The sequence below is a fragment of the Platalea leucorodia genome, assembly GCF_965183815.1.
Source record: "Platalea leucorodia genome assembly, chromosome: 7".
Lineage (NCBI taxonomy): Eukaryota > Metazoa > Chordata > Aves > Pelecaniformes > Threskiornithidae > Platalea > Platalea leucorodia.
The window spans coordinates 52,918,615-52,936,342 of NC_138829.1; the positions used below are offsets into that span (position 1 = coordinate 52,918,615).

The 17,728-nt window shown below is 45.7% G+C and overlaps 1 protein-coding gene across 3 annotated transcripts in view; it reads left to right on the forward strand.

Moving 5' to 3' along the window:
• Positions 1-17,728, forward strand: part of LOC309593633 (USP6 N-terminal-like protein) — an 82,517-nt gene that overhangs the window by 20,846 nt on the left and 43,943 nt on the right. The window contains exon 1 of one of the 3 annotated variants that reach the window (XM_082318501.1): positions 15,700-15,782. The exons of the other annotated variants lie outside the window; for them this stretch is intronic. The gene's annotated coding sequence lies outside the window, so the exon portion shown is untranslated. Of the gene's footprint in view, positions 1-15,699; positions 15,783-17,728 lie in introns of those variants that run through there. 3 annotated transcript variants of the gene reach the window in all.

Consider the following 17,728-nt stretch of genomic DNA (forward strand, 5'->3'; position numbering starts at 1 on the left):
TACCAGGCTTGACATAGCTTTGCACCCAAGTTTATCACTTTACCTACGTTGAACTCAGAAGATGGACCCTATGCGTTGAACTCGGAAGATGGACCCTATGGTCAGCATGGCATACATCTGCAAACCTGCCTTGGTTTGTTCAGAGCATGCTCTTACGGCTGTGCAAAGACTTAGGTTTGCTTCCCTGATTTAAAATAAGCTGCGATAATTTCTCCACTCAGATTTTTTTTTTGTTTTTGAACTGAATATCTTTTAAGTGAGAAGTGGGCTTTATTTGCATTTTTGGGTTTTCCCCTTCCCCTTTCAGCACTGAATACCGGTGAAAGGCTTTGGGTTATACCAGACCGGGTGGATGGAGACTAGGATATGTCTGACTTCTTCCCCTCTCTGCTAACAAACATTGATCTTGTCAAGGGGGACAAGATCTCGTCTCCCGTTGGGTGCTGGGAGTCTGCTGATCCAGCAGTGGGAGGACTGCAATGAGCAAACTGCTCAGGGACGGGATGCAAGCCACCCACAAGAAGTCACCGAGATCTTCTCAACCGCCAGCGAATTACCATGACCTTGCAGTGTTTGCAGCTTGTGATCTGATGCTCAGGAGATAAGTTTCCTGAGTGTTAACCGTTTTGAATGGTGCAATCCCGGTACTTGCCATAGCTGACCTATGTTCTGGTTACCTGTTACCTGTGTTCTAATGAACAACATGGTCCTCAGCTATTGTGCCCCTTAAGATAGAAAAAAAAAAAAAAAAAGGGTGGAGGGGGAGAGTGGGACACATGTAGAGATTAATAACCTTTTCTCAAGTCACTGTTATCGTTTATCCTTTGAATTAGCTTTTTTCCAGTGTAACACCAGAATTTTGCAATAAAATCCACATGTGAGAAACCAGTGGCATGTCTTCTAGTCAAAACAGCCTCTATATAGTCATCTGGCTACTTAAATGGTCATAGAGAGATGTTTGGATTAAGCAACTAGAGGCCAAATACATGTTGAATGAATTAGTTTCTCCCCTTTATACTGTAATGACAATGCCATTAGAGAAACCACGAGAGGACCATTTCTCAGAGCATCTCTTCTGAGTTAATGTGTTTAAAATTGCAAACTTGAGAACTTTTAATCACAGTTAAAACCTTTCTGGTTTTTTGGGAAGACGCTTTTCCTTGGTTAGGTTTTGTGGCAGGGCAGCTGTAGTATGCGTGTTTGCTGCTGGTGATGGGTTGGTCTTAGAGCAGAGGAGGTTGTGTCCTCCTGTTTCAGCCCTTGACCTCTTTTCAAGTCATGCCTTGCTGTGTCAGCCCCTCTGAGAAGCTTGGTAATAGGTGTGGAGGGATATTAATTACTTTTCTTCAAAATTATGCAGTGCTTGCTTCTATTGACCTGGAGTAGTACTCCAAGCATGGTAATGACTTTTATTTCCATAGGAAAAGATGCACTTTTTTTCCTTCTTTAACATCATTTCACTTAAGGTTGCTCTAAGCAGCTGTTTCTTTGGCTGTTTTCAGATACCAAGCGAAAAATACTGGTGTTCAGCCTTGAGAAGGCTTTATGTGTAGGTTAAATGAAGGAATAATTTAATGAAGGACCTAACCATGTCACTGCAGCATCCCTTAGATAGGAGTAGTCATTTTTAGCTGTAGTACCTAAAAATGCAAAAGGTATAAGGTAAGAAGTTGATTATGCTTCTCTTTGAAAAACCTGGTTAGAATTAGAGGTCAATTAAAAAAAATGAAATTTTCAGAAGGGCTTGTAATTGACAGTTGCTTAAATCCTGAATTCAGATAGTTGTCTGAGTATTATTTCTGAGTGAAAATGCCATTTCCTTCTCTTTCTGCCACCAAAATTGGGGATGGCCCTTCAGGCCTCCAAGACTCCAAGGTGAGTAGTAGTCATCTCTGTGCTGCAGTGGTTTCTCTCTTTGACTCTTTTTGCCTGGTGGCTGGGTTGTGTTTAAATTAGCTGGTCCTCTACCTCAATTAAGAAGCTCTCTTGGATAAATGTTTAGTGTTAGCACCGAGAGAGAATATTTCTGTAAGTAGCCTGATGCCAAGGCTATTGGTATGTTAATTGGGCAAAAATATTAAGGAAAAAAAAATAATATCAATGGACTATACAGCTTGCTTGAGCTTTCTAGCCTTAGAGGTTTGGCAGGCGTGTTGTGAAAGAGACTCCTGCTTTCCTGATGGAAACCCTTTGGATTAAACTTTGAGTCTAGGGACTTTGTACGTCTGGTATGGAAAAGCCTGCAAGCATACCCAGCTTGCAGCGTCTGTGGAAAAACCAGCTGCTGTGTCTGCTTGTGAGTGGTTGTGCTGGGGATCTGCCCGAAAGTCTGTTTTTTCCATTGCTCGAGCACAGTATCAGGCTTGGCATGCTTTGTCATGCAAAATAATGTGGATAGGGTTTGCAGTTGGCACACCTTTTAAAGAGCCTATTATTATAACCTTGCCATAATGCATTAATTATGCTGTTGAGGTAATGATAGTCATATAGCTAAAATGCCACCTATACTACCAAGGATCACTTTGGTTCTGTCCTTCCAATTTGGCATGCTGCAGAGGTACAAGGCAGTTCTGTTCTGCTGTACTTGCTCCCTCATCATGTTTGTATTGGTATCCATGATAAAATAATGCCCTGCTACCCGTAATAACATTGCAAAAGCTGCAAGGATGAGGTGTGAGAAAACAGACTTGCTGTTAATAATTTAGAAGCTAGATGCCTAATGCTTTCCTAATAGTTGCAGTTGCACACATGAAAATATGATTTATGTATTGATATGATACAAACACCCTGCAAAGTGCATACAGTGTGAATTTTCACCTATGTAAAACTGTATTTGTAGACATAACTATTCATGTTATACTTAACTATTAATATATCTAATGAAGAATTGCCCTGGATATTGGACTGAACTTGAAAAGTCACAGCGTTCGTGCTTACTGAATACTTTATAAGCTGTATTGATCTGCAAATTGGGCAATCACCTTCTTTTTGGTGGGAAATGTGACCTACCGAAGACAAGTCTTTGGATTAATTTCAGTTGCACATTATTTTCCTTCCAAATCTAGAATTACGATTTATAAAAGTAGCAAGGAGATGGATGCTTATTGGATGCTCTTGAGTTCTTGAGAGGATTTTTGGAATACCCTCCGCAGCGAAGAGGTGAGGAGCCGTCAGCCTTCTCTAGTTTGGTGAGCTTGTCCCCAGGTGTGCTCTGTCTCCAGAGCAGATGCTGGAGGGCACCAACTCATTGCGTGTTTTGCAAGCTCTGCGCTGAAGCATTCTACTTGGTTTGAGATATATGAAATTGCTGTATCTTTTCCCTGAAGGCTGAGCTATTTGCCTGCCCTGGAATTGAAGAGAAAAAAAAACCAGCCGTTCGTTATTAGCAGATCAAGAGCAGTCTGCCAGCCCACCTAATGCATGGGTTATGCCACAGCCCAGAGCTGGGCTTTTTGTTAAGAGCAACTCAAATAAGAGAAGCAAGCAAATCTCTGAACAAAACAGAAACCGAAACTAACAAAGGAAGCATCTGCTATTCAGATGAACTGATATAGGTGAGGGAGGAAAAAACAAGTCATCAGAGACCTCCAAAGGCTTGCTACTTTGGCCAAAAACCTGCCGTTTGGAGATGGCAGGCATTTCACAGTCTGATGATGGTGATGCAGGTGTTCCTATGGCGCAATCCTAGGCAAAAGCAGGCTGGGTGATGAAAAGCAGCGGAAGATGCTGAGCCAGGATGCAGGAAAGCCGTGTCTTGGGTCTTGCTCCGTTTAGACGAGTTGAGATGCACCTCTCCAGGGCAGCTCCATTTCTGCTTTCCACCGTGGTGTCGATGCAATGAGAAGTACAGTGGGCAGGAAGAGAACCTGGTCCCAGCAGTCGCCTCCATTTTTGGCTTGCATGGTAAAGCAAGAGTGCAGCGCCAGTGTGTGGCAGCATGGAGGGACTTGCTTGGCTGCTCTGCACGAGCATCTCCCCATGGCGGTATGGTAGGAGCCCTGGTCTGCAGGACACTTAGCGTCGTGCTGAGGTGAGTTGGTTTATTTGAAAGTCTGACACAAGGCAGAGATGCTTAGGTTAGTGTTTTTATTGCTATAGAATTGCTAATACTGGGTTAAGGATGTGGCCCTGCAAACACGGGAGCTGGAGGGCTGTTTGTTCTGGTTACTCTCCTACCTTGTACCAGTCAGGCTTCTGGCAACTAGGAGAAGAAACAAGAGGAAGGGTTGTTTTAGGTGGATGCCAAATGTAAACAGCAGGTACAATATGGCCGTAGGCTGCATTGTCAGTACGTAAATCTAGTGAACAGGAGAGAGGACAGACTGCTTGTATTGGCACTGCTGCTAGCTCTCATTTTCTTGCAGCTAGGGCACCCCATTGATGGGATGTCCTGGTTTTAACCTTGTCAGTGAAGGGATTTGTCTGCCCTGAAGCATAACACATTTCTGCATGCGCCTTTCTGTTAGCGAAGGGTTTCACACCCATTTGCTGAACGGACCTTGCCAGCCCCGGAGGTGGCTAGTGCCACATCGCTTATCTTTACCTCTCTGTGGAGTGAGAGGTGCCTGGCCCAGTTGTTAATTGTGATCATCACTCTCATTATTAGTCTGTAATGTCCGTAGAGCTCAGAGCAACTGGTGAGAACATCCTCATAAAATTTTAGTAACCTATCATTTTAATACCTTAAAAGTCTTGGCTCCTTGTATTCAGAAGTGAGTAACCTGATGTGAGAGTGCCTGGTTGCTCAGTGTGTATGAATGCTTGAAGCAGCTGCTGAGAGTGGGAAGTACAGGAGGAGCTCAGAGAAACAGGAAGATTTGGTCAGCCTCGTTGGAAAGTAGCTACAGCGGCGAGTGAATGCTTCCTCTTACGTGCACACGCAATTTCTGACATCAAAGCAGAAGGCTGACAAGGTGCCATGGCTCGGAGGGCAGGTTCTGTGTAAAGTCCTTATGATTTCCCCTCTTGAGGCAGAAGTGGCTAAAAATATTCAGAAGAAGAGACTTCCACCTGATTTTTGTTGCTGCTAATTTGTTCTGGATGGTTGGTTGCCACAGGGAGAAGGATCATTGATCTCTCCGCTCTGTATTACTGGTGTTGCATGTGCTCCTGGTTCAAGGGAGATGGAGATGTCCTCTGTGCGAGCCATTAACCTGTTTCCCGGACCTTGCTGTGTTCATGCATCTTCTGACAGAGCAACCCTAAAGTCGAACTGATCAACTTCCTCCTTGCCGTGAACGTTTCCGCTATTAATGAGAGACATTTTCATTTTGGAGGAAAAACATACCCAAAGCCGCCGTGGCAGGTTTGCTTGTGCCAGGGTTCAACTTGGACACTTGGTCAAACAGAGGAACAGCTTGGAAACAGTGCCCTGGTCCTTCAACTGCCAGAGGACAAGTGCAGGAATAAAGTGGCTTAAAACTCCCTCTATTCAGCAGTATGACACAGCACTGTCTTCTTATTCCTTGTGTGTGTACTGGTTTTTACAGCCTTCCAGCATCATCCACTAATTAATGGTTTTGGTAAGTGTTTGCTGTGGAAAAGCTGTGGTGTAGAAAGGTGATCCTGGTGTTTCTTCCTGGAAGCTCATCCTGTCTGGTGGCATGAGAGTTTTGTAAGCATGATCTGCTTGTTGCAGTATCTAAGATTGCAGTGGTCAATGTGGCAGGGATGTCCAGGCAGATGGAGATGCCTCTTGCCCTCAGATTTCCTCTGTAAAGCTTGTGGCCCATTAATAGTGAGAGTGGATGCCTTTTGTAATGGGCTGATGGTTGTGGATGCAGGATAAATTTTGTGCAACTCGTTGGGGATCTCAGTCCTGGAGTCTGAACTGCCTTTACGTTGAAGGGTTGCTGCACTTGTTCTTGTCCATTTGAACACTTGCAGTTTCTGTTTCAGAGTGACAAACTGTGGAGAAGACAGGACATGTTGTGTGTCACTGCTTGGGGCTCTGCACCAGAGAAAATAACATTTCCCCTCCGAATCCTCTGCCCAGGAAAGGTCAGGTGGTGGTTGTTCTCTGCAAGGACAGTTAGAAGTATTTGTGACCCCTCCTTGGTCGGCTCATATTGCAGAGCCCTAGCAGAGATGGTCTGTTAGGATGCCAGGACAGAGGGCTCAAATGCTGAAGCCCAAACCTTTCCCAGCTTTGCTGTAATGCCAACGTATGGTAGCTCAAGGGTGGAAGACCTGCCACGTTGGCTCCAGCCAAGATCCAACTTGGCCAGTATCCCCCCCATAGTGATGACCAGAGTGGATCCTCAGGGAAGGAGAATGAGTTGCTGGGTTTAACAGCTGCAGACGGTCTTGGTCTCCTGCAGTTTGCATGTTACTTTGCAGACACTTTCTGTAACTTGCTCTGAGTAGCAGAACACGCCACAGCCCAACTGTGGGTCACTTGGAAGTATTTCCTCCTTCTGTTTGACTTTTAATCTGCTGTCTCATGGTCTTTCACTGTGAACAGTTGTTCTTGGTTCCTAACATGGCTTACATGACACCAGTGGCTCCTGCAGGTTGTTTTGTTTCTTGCCTCCGTACATAGATGCCTTTTTTTGTGATACCCATGGCCTAATACTTCATGACAATACACTGTCTGCCTTGACTGTGCTGCTCTGGAGCCTGCATTTAGGGAAACGCTTTGTGGATACTTTGAAGAGGATTAGAACTGACCGTCTAATTGGAGAGAAAATAGGGTAATTGCAGACTTTGTTGAAAAAGCGTCCTGTGCTTCATTGCATTGACTTTCTTGCTGGAGGAGTTGTTGAACATGCTGAAGAGAAGGAATTTGGAAACATGCCCACATGACCCCACATCTGTTACTCAGCAGGCATTTTTGTTGCACATCTTGCATTTATTCTCTTGCTGAAACATTAGGCAATTTATCAGTCTTTCCATTCTGTAGCTGGACACCCCTTTTGCGCTGTCTGTCTTTCCAGCTAAAAATGAAGTGAGAGCGATGCTTGCTAACAGCATGATCTCAGCGGTTCATCTAGAGGAAGACAGAAGTTGGCTGCTCTCTCCATTTAATCACTCGGTTAAAAGTACTGAAAGCTGCAAACGAACTCGTTTCAGTTTTCCATATGCTATGATAAGAAAATAACCAGCCCTGTTTCTTCAAAATTGCCAGAGTTGATGTCCATACACATAAAAATCCAACACATCCAAGGCCCAACTCACAGGTTCCTATTCAAGAACACTACTGCTTGAGATGGCATGATGGAAGTAATAATGCATCCAGTGAATTGATTGTCATGCTTCACAATAGATAGTACGCTTTCCAGCAGCTTAATTTACTGTGGTGCATGGGCAGGATAGGTCTGTGTTGGCTGTGGGTTTTTTCTGGTCTTCCTTCAGCAAAGATTTTTCTTGCATGTCTATGGATTTCTGCTTTGTGCATAGAGAGGTATTACTTGGTATGGACTTTGGATGCAAAGGGGAAGCTGTGCCAGTTACCATGAACAGTGAGGCCTCTTGCTCGAGGGGACTGATGAATGGAGCAGGCTAGAAGTTAAGCCTCTGAATCTCTACTTCTGTGCCAAGTCTTGTGTTTTCTCTGTGCTGGTCCATGTTGAGAGGATTGGAGATCCATCAACAGCAATAGAGTAGAAAATGCGTGCTGACTAGTTTTGGTGAAACTTTTCCTGTGTGTCTTGGTTTCTCTTTCCAATGGGATTTCCTTAAAACTCTTCCCCCCCTTCCCTATCTTCTGGTGGCTGGTGCTAGATCAGATTGAGAAGGGCCTTTGTCCATGGCAAGGGCTCCCAAACACTAAGATGACTAATTTAATTGATGATGGGTCTGAGCAGAAGTGATAGCTGTCTGTGTGGCTGAGTGCTGATGGCTTGGTGGGACTTCTCCTCTCCTCTTGCTGTTTGGGTCATCCCAGCGTACAGGTCTTGGTTTCCTGGGAGGCTTGCATTTGCTGTGCATGCGGGATTTGTTCTTCACCTGGGACCAGAATGTGACTGATGTTACTTTAGGAATATCAGCAGCAAAACCAGGCTGCTGTCATCTGCTCTCCAAAAAGCATTTGGTTGCTGTTTCTCCCCTATGCCACAACAGAGCACAGCAGACTTTTCCATCTCTTGCTTGAAATGCAAGTAGCTTTCTTTGGTCTTCTGTGTTCCTGAAGAGCCTTGTGGCAACACAACACCAAAATTCTGCCCTTCAGGTTGGGGTATGCCCTGAAGGGAGGAGGAAAGCATGGACCAAAGATGACAGATGTTATTCATTAAACAAGGCGACTTGCCACAGTGTGGTTGGCATTAGGAGCTGAACTTCCATGGGGCTTGGTGTGCCCACGTGCGATGGAACTCGGCACAGTCTGGCTTTGCAAAGCAGAGTCAAATGCTGTTGGAGAACTTTCTCCTGACCTTCTGCCTTCCTGTTGGACCAAAGCCTGCCAAGTGCCAGCCTTTGCCAATCTGAAGTCAAGGGGCTGGTGTCCCACAAGGTACATGGCGCAGGGGACGGAGGAGCCTTGTGGCAGGTTGGGAGCAGTGAGGATCTGCGGTTGTGCTGAGCGTGTTACGTACCCGTGTGCCAGAGAGTGTCTGTCAAGGCTTGGGTTTACAAACAGAGGAGCTCCTTAGTTAGGGCAGCCAGATGATGTGGCAGGGGGCCCAGGTTTGGGTAAGCTTTTGGGCAGCTGCTTGAAGGAGGAGGCAACTGCTGAAACATTCATAAACTTGACTGTGAGCAGACTCTTCCCAGTTGCCTCATCCGCAGTGGAGACAGGGGAGCACAGCCAAGAGCTGCCGTACTCATGCCAGTGGAAGCGGCAGGGAGCAGCCTCAGGACCCTGCTGCTCCCTGACATGCTCCTCTAGGTTAATTCTTTTTGTTAATTCCTGTAACAAACTTCTGCCTTCAAAAGCCTAAATGACCAAAGGTCTGCCAAAGCAATGCCAGAGTGGTAGCTTTTTCTGTGTGTCCATCCCCCCCCCCCTTTTGGGTTTTTTTTTTTTCCCCCTCCTGTAAGGTTCATATGAAGGAGAGTGCTCTTAGAGTCTCAAGAAAAATAGCAACAAAACAATGCTAAATACTGGCCATAAAAAACATACTTATTTGCTGCATGCATGTCACAGTGGCAATGGGGGCGTCTCATGCAAGCCCCTCGTTATTTTAGCTTTTTTTTCTTTGCTGCTCACATAAGTTTAAGACTCTTTTTAATATTATTCCCCTGTATTTAGAAATAAGGGCACAATAGTTCAGGCTCTGAACACCTTCAGTCTTTGCATGTCTCACAAGATGGCTAGAAGGCATGCTGGTACCTGGTTTTACAGCCCTATGTCCAACACGAGCTAGGCTGACCCATCTGGTTTTGAGCATTTTGCCAAATTGTTGTTGTCTTGTTTTCCTTTACAAGCTTTCTCCTGTTTTCCTCCTGAAAAATAACACAGTGGATGGTGGCAGGAGCGGAATCAGGGAATTCAAAGTTAACTGCTGAGCTTGTCCTCAGTTCACCCCTCTCATATCTCTCGCCATGGCAGCCCACGTTAGCAAAGATGATGTTTTGTTAGCCAGAAGAAATAAATTTTCTGCTGCGTGAGGAATCGGCTAATCATTACATGCCTTGGAATCGGCTAATCATTACATGCCTTGGTTTCCCCATTTAAGAATATGTTCTTTAAATCTTTAAAACTGCCTGTCTTCTCCCAAGCTTGCGTCTCTGTCAAACGTGCATGAATTTTGTTATAAAGTCCTCTACAGCAGTGCTATCGTGAATCTGATGCTGTTTGCTGCAGAGAGGCGCAAAGTGTCTTTCTGTGCACCATTTGGGGAATAGCCCCCTTAACAGGATAGAACTTGAAGTTTTCAATTTTTTTAATTTTTTTTGTGGGGTATTTTTGCAGACATTGTGGTTAAAGGCTTCTGTTTTTAAAACCTTAAATCTTGGAACATGGCTCAGTAACAGTATGTAGCGGAATTTGGCAAAAAGCCTGCTAAAATTGTATGTAAGGGATAGTGGAACAGTTAGGTCATGTTAAAGTTGTTAGACTTTCTGCTGCTGGTGTGTGTAGTTTGTTTTTGTTTTTTTTTTTAATGAATGCAGAGCTATGAATGTTTTTCTTTTTTAAAAAACAAATGATGTGCCTTCCATCTTAGACAAATGTCCCTTTTTTTTGATGGTGTTTTTTTCCTAGTTAATGGCTTTTTTTAGTGGGAGCTGCCCTGTTCTTTCCATCTGATCTCTGTGCCCACACCTCTGAATGTTTCCATTTCAGAAAGGAGATGGATGCTGGTGCCAGCAGATGAACTTCAAAAGCTGCCATGCAGGGAAGTGTTACAGTTCTGAGGCGCTGGGAATGAGCAAGGAAAAAAAAAAAAAAAAAACCACCACCACCAAAACCCCTTAAACTTTTACTGCCATGCAAAGATAACAGAAAAACTTGCTTCTTGGTTCTTCTGGTCCTTGTCATGCTAAAATACTGGCACTGAATAATCCTGTCATCCCCTAAAAAGAATTGGAGAGATTTAGGAGCCCTCAATAGAAAATATGATGTTTTACCTATTGAATGCTGCAGTTGTGCTGTTGTGCTCAGTGACTTAAAATGGGACTTTTGGGTGCTGCTTAGCTGCAGGACACAGGTAAGGTCTGTCTTTCTCCATACGCCATCATATTGCTGGTGTTTTTCACACTGCAGATCCAAGTGGTATCCAGTAGCCATGCTTGCCCCCATCCCTGGTGCCCAACACCAGCCATCCTGGTGGAGCCGAGTTTGAATTAAGCAATGTTTTTCTGTCCAAGCCTCCTAAGAGTCTATTGAGAGGGAAGGGGAATGGCTTTTTTTCAAGAGCAGCTGAATGCAATGCCTTAGTTACCATGGTTTTTTAAATGGAATACTTCAGAGGATGTACAAAAGCATCTTTAGCACTTGCAGTACAAGGAGAATGAAAGGACCTAGATTATGTCAGCACTGCAGCGGAGGCTTAAATGAGTGTCATTCATTTATTGTTAGGAAATGACCCAATATGGATTGTATTTATGGAGTGGGAGGGGAGAATGGACCTGTTTCAGATGACTTCTGAGCCTTAAATGTACTTACAGGCTTTGTGTAGGCATTGCATTGGCTCCCGCTGGGTAAACAGAGCCCTTTGGATGGTGTTCCCCGTGTACTGCGCGGTCACGCGTCCTGCCCTTCCTGGCTAGACGTGGCGCTGCCAGAAGGGCTTGATTCATGCCATGTCTCTCTGCGCAGCGTTGATTGGATGGGGAAAAAATGAGTTGTCGGACAGAACCTGCCCAGCTGATTTTTATTTATTTTATTGCATTTTCTTGCAAGGCTTTTAAAGCCTCCAGTTACTATATAATTTGCAGATCAGTTCCAGCCAAGCAGATCCTTAGCTGAACGTTTTGGCCCTGCAAAGGACTGGTGAAGGTATTAGGTCGTTAAGTCTGCACACAGCGGGATGCTTCTCTTTTTGCTTTTTTCCCCTTTCCTGTAAAAGGATGGGCAGTCTGTTTTAAGCACCACCTGTGTCACGGTCTTCTGTCCCCTTCTTTTCTCCTGACTGAGATGGCAATGAAGAACTTCCTTTTCATCTTGAAGGACACTGAAAGTTGGGTGTTAGGGTCCGCTGCCGCTGTCTGCATCTCCTTCTGGAAGGCTCCCACCTGTCTTGTAAACAATTTTGGTCCTGCTGGGAGGAATACACCATCTGTAGATCCTGTGAAGGATGTAATTTCTCGAATTATCTTCTGCCCACTCCCACCCCAAGTGTTCCTGTAGTCATTACATCAAGCTCAACCCTGATGATGCAAACTGCTTTGAGAAGTGTCCAGAGCAGAAGCTGCTGTGGGCTTAAACCCATCTGCAAATCGGGGGGAGGGGAGAAGATAAACAGGGAAAATTCATGAGGAACAGGAGCTTGGAGAAGCTCAGCCTTTCCAGCAAACACTCCTTTCTAGTTCAGGTGGGCCTTGTGTGAAGACTGGTGGAAATCTGAGTTTCGTTGTAAATGTGTTAGCATCACTCCCATTCATTTCAGTGGAGCCAGGGTTGTCTCCTCCAGCTAACCAATGCTGTAAGCCTGTGCCTCTTCCTCTGGAGAGGCAGGTCTGCCTCGCATCCTCTGCAGCCTGCAGGAGGGAGCCCTTTCCCCATGAAGAGGGGAGAAAGGTATCCATCCCTTCCTGCAGCCGTCCGAGTAAGGCACAGGCTGGTCTGCTCCAGGGGAGCTGCACCCCAGCTCCGGTGGGGTTCAGCAGGGTGGTCACCGGAGCACTTGCTGGAGGAGGAGAGGGCTGCAAGCACTTGGAGGGACTGTCTGGATTTGCTCCTTTGGAGATACCATCAGCTGCAAAGCCTGGATGCGTCCGAGTTCTGATGCATCCAAACCCAGGCTGCGCTGGCACCAGCTGACTGCTGCATTGAGGGAGGTTGTTGCTCTGTAGGAATCAGCATCCGATGCTTTTAGGTTTGCAGAGAACCTGCTGGCTGGGAAAGTTTTCTTGTTTGTGGGCAAAAGTATCGAAATTATGTTAAATGCAGGTGTATTGCACAGCTGGAGGTGAGGACAGGTGGATGGTCTCATGGGGCACAGTCCCTGGGGTCTGCCAGCACACCAAGGTCAGAGTGGCCAAGTCGCCTGCAGCAGCTGCAGAGTTGAGCATGTCGGGGCAAGCTGGCATTTCCCCCTTTCCCTGGCTTTTCCGGGGGTAGGAATGGCAGGTTTTGATAACTAAAGGCTTCGTGCAGAGAAGTCTCTCTGGTGTGGGAGATGTGAACCCAAGTTCAGGCCAGGCCTGGATGTGTCCCTTTTCTGTCCATAGGAGCTTTAGGCTGGTTATTGTGTTCAGTTTGTTTTTCTTCCTGAATCAAATTTGATAATGCTGGTCCAAGTAAAGGATAATGAAAATTAAGTAACTTGCCCTATCTCTTACACAGCCACTGCTGTGTATAGTTAGTAGTTTAATGAGAAATGAGGCAAGGCAGAGCTCATTTTGCTTTCCTGTGACCAAGCTGGCTCTGCGGGACTTAGGAGTAAGATTGGATAGCAATTGGGTGTGATGTTGTGGTCTTTAGGGCAAGACCACAGGAAATCCATTGTATTCCTTTGAACAGGATGGAGCATTTCACGTGATTGTTTTTTTTAAACTTTAATTCTGTAATCTCAATCCATTATTTTATAGCAGGAAGACTTCCTAAGCTTGGAAATATATTTCATGTGCTCCAGGAGCAAAAGACTCCATCTTGGTCTGTCTGGGGAGCTCTGGCTTTCCCGCTGGTGTGGGACATCTTGTTTAGCAGATGCTGGGGGCTGCTCTGCCGAGGGCAATGGATTGAATCACCTTTAACTTGCATTAGGGCTGGAGGCTTTTTTTGTTGCAGTGGTCTGCTGCTGTTGAGAGATGTTGTCTTTCTGGCTCACCTCCAGGGTATGTTGTGGGCTGTGTAGTGCTTGCTGACACAGACCTCCCCCAAACTTCCCCTCTGCTGTGTCTCTTGTACCTGAGAAGTTGCTTCAAAGCAGCTTTCCACTGCATCTTCCCACTTAATGAAATCTGTCTGTAGGGGCGGTCTGTCATTCATCTGTCCTGACTGGTAAGCTGACTCCTTCTAGAGCTCACTGGGATTTCAGAAGGAATAAAAAAATATCTTTAATGTCAGTGGCTTTGCATCAGGAGGATTATTACTTTTTTCCTTCGTCCTGACAGCTTTTCTTCTAGATTTTCAGGCATGTGCAGATTATAATTTAATTTCCTCTTGAATTTAACAGCTGTAAAAGGACTAAAATCGGCGGCTGGTTGGAGTTGTGATTGGGGATGCAGAAACTTTCATGCCCTTCTCTTCTAGAGCAGATAATGCTTCAGGTGCAAAGGAAAGAGGAAAGCTGTTCTGTAAAGCAATCCGCTGCACGTTTGCAAACAGAGTCCTGTTTCAACCCCTATGGGGTAATGTTTTGGGATACTCTTTTAATCTCATGTGTGACCCTCAGCTTTTAAAGAGCACAGCTGAGTCTGCTTCGTTACCTTGCCAAGTCTGAGTCGCGTGTGCTGTGGTCCACAAGCCTGGAGAGTGGCTTTTCTGCCACTGCACTTCTCCCTGATGCTTTTAACATGGTTTCAGTGCAACACCCCTGCCTGCTTTTCCCTAATAACCTCTTGCCCTGTTTCAGCTAAATTTTTATGGGGTAGAAACCCTGCAGAGTTAATTTTCTACTTGCTGGAGAGATGCAGTCCTAAGTTAACGGCTCACCCTGAAGGAAGACAGATGGGACTCTGGCAGCCCTGTCAGCTTCTCATATGCCAGCAGCCCATCAAGGGTAGAAACAGTATGTCTGGTGGCTCGTCACTGGAGATGATGAAGAGGTTATTAGTGTATTCCACAGGGGTGGTAAGACTCAGGGGATGCAGGGAATGACTCCTTAGAAAGTTGGGCTGCAGTAGTTAAGGTGTCCACAGAATAGCTCACACCTGCACCCCACTCTTACGTCTTGTTTGGAGGTTGGGGGGCGGTGGAGCCACCCAATGCCCTGCGGCGCAGATGGGAGAGCCTGCGGATGAGCTGTGGCGCTGCCACGCGAAGCGGGTGACATCTTTGAGCATTCCTGGCGTGGCTGGGTGAGGAAGTCCACTGAGCCTGGCGCTGGCTTGCTCATCCCCTGCGTGGGCTCCGGCTCCTTGCTCTTGTGTCCTGAAGCCCCGGGGGAGCATGTGCTCTGAGGCTTCTGCAAGACAAAGGCAAAGTGCTACAAACCACAACAGCTTCCACTCTAAAAATACCATAAAAGGCTGTGTCCTTAGAAGCTGGGCATGGGAGCAGTTCCCACCCACATTACTGCAGCATGAGTCACTAGGCTATTGCAACCGCTCTCCATGTGGATGCCCGGCTGAAGATGCAGCGAGGAGCAGAGGGAGGAAGGGGAACCGCTCTGTAGCGCTGTGGAAGTGATGAAGAGTTACGAAGAAGAGGATGACACGCAGGCACGCATGAACTCAACTGAACTGCCGGATAGTTTTGATTTCGATAGTTTTTTTTTTTTTGAGAACTTACAGCAAATGCTGCTTGCTGATGATTTGAGCTTAAGGTGTTTGCAGCCAAGAGTCTTCTGAATATGCAGGAGCCCCCAGTTTGCTTTTAGGAAGCACAGTAATTACCACATGAATAATATGAAGCTGGAAAACCCCTCTGATGTGGAAGTACGTTTTATTTACTCTCTTTAAGCAAAGTTTTTCTCTCCCTATCCTCCCTCCTTGTCTTCATCCTTCTCTCCCTACTCTGGAAATAGGCTGCACTTCCTTGTGACAGATGGTGTAAAAACACATCTCCCTTACGTTACATGCTGCTCTTACCCATGCTTTTTATCCAACATGCAGGTAGTAGGGAGTAAATTTCGGTTTGTTTTGGTTTCTCTTCTGAGACACCGCCCACCTGCCCTGGCCCCGGCGATGGTATGGTTATTGTTTTCCCTTTTCCTTCCCTTCTGCTTGATGAAGTCTTGGCTATCGGGGTTTACCGGATTAAGTTTGTCAGTGGGAAATTCTATAAAAAGCTTCCTTTATTTAGACACCAGCCCAGTAATGACGTCACATGGGCATGTCTTCCAAGTTCCTCTGGGCTGAGCGGATGGAGGGAGGCGGTGGCCGTGAAGCTGAGCCCTGCCTCTTTCCCAGTGCATCCCCGTGGTCCTGCTTGGTGGCTGTCCTTCAAAATAACCCCAATCCTCCTCCTCCGCGGAGAGCACAGGGAGGTCCCCCAGCAGACTGGTGCGCCTCCTTTAGCAAACTTTTTAACAGTATAACATAGGTGTGGTTGTCTTCCTGCTCATCGCTTCCAGGTTAGTCCTTTGAAGTGCTTTTTGATGGGTATTCACCTTGGCTTCTCAGGGAAGCAGCAGGCTTGCAGGCTCGATATCTTTGATGCTACTAAATTTTGCATCAGGCCAGTTTCAAATAACTTTGACAGGGGAGCAGGTGGACTGAAGGTACAAATGCCTGCATGGACAGGCAGAGAGTAGGAGGAATGGGCACATATGAGGTGTGCTGCTTGTTTTATGGTGAAGGGAAGGGGGCAGCTGGGGGGGACAGCAGGGCAAGAGTTGGCCACCGAAGTAAGGGACTGACAAAATTATTTTTTTGTGTGTGGTTTCTTAAAAAAGTATTGTTTTGAGCATTTCTGAATGGGGGAAAGGTGTATATTTGTTAAGGGTTAGAAAGGAAAGAGTGTGACCTGGACAAGGTTTCTAGACCTTCTGAAGAAGTTGTTCCTGGGTTTCATTTATATCTTTGGAGGGAAAAGCATGCTGTGGTGCGCTAACCTTCCCTTTGTACATGCTCAGTTTGTTAAAATGTTAGCACAGGCGTTCCCTTACCTGCCTGCAGTAATTCCTAGGTATTTTTCTACGTGATCAATAAACCAGAGTTTATTTAAGCAATGAAATGGCACAAAACTATCTGCTGGGAGGCATTAAATTGACTCTCTTCATTCTGCCTATCCTACTGTTGAAGGAAGCCATCAGGTTGCTGTACATAATGACTATTTTGCTGTCCACCAAACATTGATTACACTCTTTAGAGCTGAGTGAATTTTGGGCAGCAGACTGAGTAACCAGTTCAGTCTGTCCGTAATGCAGATTTTTCCAGTCCTACCTAGGATCTAGGTCAGACGAGAGGCGGTTTCCAGCCCTGTGCCTATGCTTGCTCTGCTGCTCTGCTTGTTGACGTTATCTCCTTCCCACGTTCTCCGCCTCGATACTCCGAAGTATTAAAAAATAAAAATAAATCCATATTGCACAAACACTCTGCCACTCGGTATGGGTGGCCAAAATACTTTGTTCTCTTTAGAAAGTTATTTTGCAAAGTTAGATTGTGCTAGAAGAAAAAACAGATTTGCAGATGCCAGTTTCAGAGAGTATCTTACCATCAGATGGCACACAAAAGCGGGATCTTTGAGGCAGCAAACAAGGTATTTTCCCAAGGTCTCTTGTGTTCCTTGGAAAGAAAATCTAGTGTTCAAAATACCACCTTAATTAAAAAACAAACAAACATGTTTTTACCATTGGGAAGTGACATCTGATATTGTTTTCTCTAAAGAAGGGGTGTGGGGATCGGGTATTTTTAGCTGCAGCTATTCTCAAGTTGTTGTTCTTTCATGACCTTCTCTTAATAGCACATTTCTCTAACAAACACTTTCATTAAAGTTTTTGTAGTTCCAGAAGCTTTTTCAGCCAAAGGCGTGTTGCTGGGGGGAGGAGAAGATGGACGAGCAGCCCACGGGCAGGAGAAGTATTGAAATCTGTTTTCTGGTGGATTTTGGCACCTAAGAAGGTGCAGCGTTAGAGTTGTGTGCATCTCGTGAGGGACCTTTCCCAGGACAGATGGGTGGCTGGTGCTTCAGCTTTTCCCCCAGCTGCAGCAACTATAAGATTGCTACTGCATTATTCTTAAAAGCAGTTTAGAATGGGATCAAAAAACTGAATTTGAAGAAAAGGTTGGAAGAGGAAAGCTTGGACAGAGGAATGACATGCTGATGGAGATGCTGTAGTGCAGGAATCCCATGGGAGTGCAGGTGTAAGGAATGACAGCTTACATTTCGGGTCTTTGTGTAGTGGTTTGGGCTGTGGCTGACTGTCTGGAGATGCTTGGGACTTACCTGCAAATGTTGTTGTCTCTGAGATGATAAGAGAGCCAACAAATTCCTGTGTAAAACCTGAAGGTCATCTTCATCAGTCCACGGGCTGTTGGGCTTCTCTTTGCCTGATGTCTGTGGACTGAAAAGCCAGCA